We start from the raw sequence: 6,000 nt of genomic DNA, 5'->3' as shown, positions 1-6,000 counted from the left end.
TTATTTATTTATTTATTTATTTATTTATTTATTCAATAATTCATTGTTGTTGCTGTTCTAATTTGAAATTAAAAATATTTATGATGTTACAAATGGGGCAGCACGGTGGCGAAGTTGGTAGCACACTTGCCTCACAGCAAGAAAGTCGCTGGTTCCAGTCCAGGCTGGGTCAGTTGGCAATTCTGTGTGGAGTTTGCATGTTCTCCCCATGTTGGCGTGGGTTTCCTCCGGGTGCTCCGGTTTCCCCCAGTGATGGGTTGCAGCTGGAAGCACATCCGCTGTGTTAAACATATGCTGGATAAGTTGCTGGTTCATTCCACTGTGGCGACCCCGGATTAATGAAGGGACTAAGCCGAAAAGAAAATGAATGAATGAATGAATGTTACAAATGATGTACTGACCACATTTAAAATGGACATGCTGTTAGCATCGGAAATTGCAAACCTTTTTTGCTTCTACTTTCAATATGTACAAGTTCCTGTTGGAGAAATGGGATATAATAAAGGATGATTACCGTAAGTGTGTGATTTGATATGTTCTGTGATGTCAGAAGAGAAAGTCCCTTCATCCAGATCAGAACAGATTCAAGTGTAAAGGAGTAATCTGTGAAAATCAGACCGAAAGTTGCGAGCCTTTGGTTTCCGTAGCTCCAGGGATGTGTTTAATTTCTCCGGCAGGTTCAGGCAGGCCTTTCACAGGTGTCCGAACTGCAACCAAATTCATCTGGAACGATCCTACAACTGATTAGCGAGCAGGTCAAACGTAGTTACAGCTTTAAAGTCCCACATCAGTGGCCTGTTATTGGTTAAAGAGCCTCAGGAGAGTCCTGAATGTGAACCCGCAGCGAGTAAAGCATGTTGTGTTTGAACTCTTCTGAATACACTTTTGAGTTTTGCCTTTATCTTTCTTTACAGTAGAACAACTGCTGTGTTAAGAAAAGCTCAGGAGGACTCGCTTTGAAGTTGAAAACAGAAAAGGTGAGGCTGTCAGACAGCAGAATGACACACGAGCACTATTAAAGCATGGTGAAAATAAGCCACTTTGGACTTTTTAGGCACAGAAGCCGTTTGGCTGTTTGCATCAAGTTATTTTTGTAACTATTTTGTAACTTTTGTGCCATCTCAGTCACCAGATGTGAATATTATTGAGCATGTCTGTGGTAAGATGAAGGAGGAAGCACTGAAAATGAATGCAAAGAATCTTGATGAACTCTGGGAGTCCTGCAAGAACGCTTTCTTTGTCATTCCAGATGACTTTATTAATCAGTGATTTGATCATTGCAGAGATGTATGGATGCAGTCCTCCAGGTTCATGAGTGTCAGACACAATATTCATTATTTTTCCACTGCAGCATGACTTTATATTCTATACTGGACATTATTTCTGTTCAGTGGCAATACTTTTGTCTCAGCAAAGTCAGACCTTACTGTCCTAATTAAATCATTAAAAATCAAGGCATGATCATATTTTACTGTGGTAAAATAAGCGTAATCTAGAGGCCTTTGCCTTTCATATAAGCCACTTCTGATACCAAATGATCAACTAGAAGTCAAGTTATTATTTGTTGTTCATAAAACTTGGATAGGCGACAAGAATTTTGTCAGGTAGTGTATATATTTTTTTTTTATCCAAAATGATTCTGCAGCCCCTCTGGAATTTTGCTCAGTTCCCCTAATTGAGAATCAAAGCACACTGAGCCAAAGTTTATGACAAAGAACCAGCAGCCAAAAAAAGAAAAGAAAAGAAAAGTAATGAAAGGGCAGGTCAGTGGAGATGAATAGGTTGGTGTCGTGTTGCGTTTGTTCAGTGGGTTTGTGTTTGTGACTCAGGCTGAGACTCGAGCGTTCAGTGAATCAGGTCAGACTTTGACTGCTGGGATATTCAGATGAGCTGCTCAAGACTTGACTCACCTGAAGCCACTATCTGAGAATATACTAAACAAAGAGCAGAGTGAAGAGAAGATGAATGAATATTAGACTCCTCCAGCAATGACACTCCCTCAGATTCTGTTACACACTATCAACAGATGGCTCATCCGTGCAGATTTACACACCACTTATATATGGAAGGATGGATGAGCAAAACGATTGACAGATGGATGGATGAATGGATGGATGGATGAATGGATGGATGGGTAGATTTGGGTGGGTGGATAGATAGAAGGATATATAGACGAATGATGGATGGATGGATGGATGGATGGATGAATGGATGGGTAGATTTGAGTGGGTGGATGGATAGAAGGATATATGATGGATGGGAGCATGGATGAATAGATTTGGCTGTTTGGATAAATGGATGGATGGATAGATGGATGGATGGGTAGATTTGGATGGGTAAATAGATAGAAGAATACATAGACGGATGAATGGATGGATGGATGGATGGATGGGTAGATTTGGGTGGGGTGATGGATAGAAAGATATATGGATGGATGGATGGATAGATGGATGGATATATAGATGGATGGATGGATGGATGGATGGATGGATGGAAGTATGGGCAAAATGATTGGCAGACAGACAGATGGATAGATGTATGGTTGCTGGGTGAGCAGGTCAGTGGGTGAATGGGTAGATGGAAGGATGGGCAAAACGATTGATGGATGGATAAATGGATTGATGGATGAATTAATGGATGGGTAGATTTGGGTGGATGGATAAATAGAAGGATACATAGACGGATGGGTGGATGGATAGATGGATGGGCAAAACTATTGACAGATGGATGGATTGATTGATGGATAAGTGGATGGATGGATGAATGGATGGGTAGATTTGGGTGGGTGAATGGATTTGGATGGATGGATAGATGGATGAATGGTTGGGTAGATTTGGGTGGAGGATAAATCGAAGGAGACACAGATGGATGATTGATGGATGGATGGATGGATGGATGGATGGGCAAAACTATTGACAAATGGATGGATGGATGAATGGATGGGTAGATTTGGGTGGGTGGATGAATAGAAGGATACATGGATGGATGGATAGATTTGGGTGGTTGGATGAATGGAGAGATGGAGATATGGATGGATGGACGGAGAGATGGGCAAAACAACTGATAGACAGACGGATGGAGGGATGGACGGATTGATGTATGGTTGCTGGGTGAGTAGGTCAGTGGGTGGATGAATGGATGGAAGGATGGGCAAAACGATTGACGAATGGATGAATGGATTGATGGATGAATGAATGGATGGATGTATGGATGGATGGGTAGATTTGGGTGGGTGGATGGATAGAAGGATATATGGATGGATGATGGATGGATAAATGAATGGATGGGTAGATTTCAGTGGCTGGATGAATGGAAGGATATATAGACGAATGATGGGTGGAGGGATGGATAGATGGATGGATAATAGATGAGTGGATGAAAGTTAGATGGATGGGTAGATGGATGGGTGGTAAATCTAGACGGTGATATTACATCTAGACTTTACTGTGTTTTTTGGTGGTTTCTAGGGTGTAACAACAATTATTAGGTTATGAATCTATTAGCCAGCTGATAACAGAAATTTGTCTCAAGATGCATTAAAGTTAAAATAAAAAAAAGTTGCCTAATATTTCTTCATCAAATTTGTTTGCTTTTTATTATCGTTATGTCACACTGAAAACCTGAATCAGTTCAGAGCTCTTAGACACTGGAAAACTACTGGGTCATTCGGTGCAATGTGAATAAAGGCCGCCATCTGCTGGAGGAAATGAAAACTACAGGCTGTTTTACTACATGGAATTTTCCATTACAGTTTCTTGCAATGTGACGTTTGTTTATTTATTAATTTAGTCTTTCATCCGTCATTCATTTAATTCAAGGTTAAGAAACCACACAGGGGAAGAGTGTTTGTGTGTATGTGTTTGATATGCAGATAACATGCTAGTTTATTATGCTAATCTGTGTCTAATTTACTTGACTAACACCCAAATTAGGCTACTGCCTGCTCGAGTGAGGTCGAAATATGAATATATTACACATGTCTGGATTTGTTATAGTCTTTTAAATGTTTGAAGTACTTATTTTGTTCTCTCATATGCTTGAATGCTATAATTGTTTTTCAGCGACCGATAAACGTCAGGTGAAAGGTTAACGTGACTATTTTCACTTTCATAAGGCTTCTATCACAGTGTAGATGTTTTCATTTAACTAAGATATAATCTGTTAAATAGACTTAGTCATTCATTTAGTTGTTCAAGCTTAAAACGAGATGAAAGATGTTTAAACGCAAGCACAGAAACTCCCTTAAAATACTGTGGTAAAATATATTTCAATATTTTTAAGACATGGCGTGGGACAAAGGAATTTAATTAACTGGTTCTTGTCCGGTCTGATACCCACTTTATATCATATATTAACCAAGTAGTGAAGGTCATTGATTTGCAAATAAATCAGATCTTAAACGCAGTGATTTTGTAACTTCATAACAGTTCACTGAAAGCGCTTGAGCCAGATTATTAAAAATTAAAAGTCCCTTAGCATGTATTCTATTCATTTATGTGTCTTTTAGGTTTGTGAATGTTCAACCAGTGGTGCTTTCAAGTCCCACAATGCCCTTAGAGCTGAATTATTCCCTTTGCCTTTGGAAACATGCCCTTGGGCCCTTTAGAGGAGCTGGATTTCTTCACAAAGGTCATTTTTCCCGCTCTCTGCTCAGGTGTCAGGGCTGTGGTGTCCTCTTCACGTCACCTGCCATTCTGACACTGTTTAATAATGAGCATTTTTGTACAGTGAGAAAGCAGATGCTGTGAGCTTTGGGATTGTAAGGTAATATAACAGTACAAGCTTAAATATCAGACTGGTATAGTGTGAAAATGATCAGGGAGGAGAAGCTATTATGTCAATTTCCCAATGATAACCCCATTAGATCATGTCCAGGTTTTAATCCGAGTCCAATCAACCCATTCTTTTTTAGTTTTATTTTATTTTTAGTATCACATGACATGAATATTGGAATAAAAATGCAACTAAATATACATTTTGGGTGGGACTCAGTGGTTAGCACTGTCGCCTCAGAGCAAGAAGGTCGTTGGTTCTAGCGCCGGCTGGGCCAGTTGACATTTCTGTGTGGAGATTGCATGTTCTCTGCGTGTTTGCGTGGTGCTCTGGTTTCCCCCACAGTCCAACCACATGCGCTATTCACGAGTTCACACTTGCAATAGTTTCAGAATAAAGCGTATTTGGCGTGCTGTCCAGGGAGAGGGTTCTAAGCTCAGGGAAGACACCCAAACTCGAGTTATTCCTCTTAGGAAACAGAGAGGAATAGGGATTCGAGTGAAGTATCTAGCCCGGCCCCAGAACGCTCCCCCCGGGATTGTAATGCTTAAGAGGTGAGGTGACGGGTGGTGGAGGGATGCTAAAGTCGTAAGATGCTGCAGGTAAGACAGCTTTGGTATATATATGGGTTTGGTCAAGAACTGATTGGATAATAGAATAATTGTCAATGACGTATTTGATACTGAAACTTCTGCTCCCGAACTTTGTTTATAAAACATCACTAGGTGAATTGAATAAACTAAATTGGCCGTGCACTATAAAAAATGTCCCAAAACAAATGAAGTTAACTTAACACTTTTAACACATTTATGTGGATTGAACATAAAAAATTAAGTTGTCCCAATGAAATCTCAAGAATTGTGTTGTTTCAGCTCATTTTAAATAAGTACTTCAAAAAATGTATTTGTTGAGTGTAGTGTATGTGTGTGAATGTTAGTGTATGGATGTTTCTCAGTACTGGGTTGCAGCTGGAAGGGCATCCGTTGTGTAAAACATATGTTGGATAAGTTGGTGGTTCATTCCACTGTGGTAACCTCTGACAATTAAAGGGACTAAGCCGTAGGAAAATGAATGAATACACATTTTTTTTGTTTGGTGTTCTACCAGGAGCTTTAGGCAGCTTCTTTTTTTCTTAAGGGAAATTCTGAGCCAATGTTATTTTCTCACTTCTTAGATATAAGCATTTTAAGGTGAACACTGTTAGTCCTAAAATAGATTTTTCAGTGG

This window comes from Danio aesculapii, chromosome 19, assembly GCF_903798145.1.
Source record: "Danio aesculapii chromosome 19, fDanAes4.1, whole genome shotgun sequence".
Classification (NCBI taxonomy): Eukaryota; Metazoa; Chordata; class Actinopteri; order Cypriniformes; family Danionidae; genus Danio; species Danio aesculapii.
Note: the sequence above shows the minus strand (reverse complement) of the source record.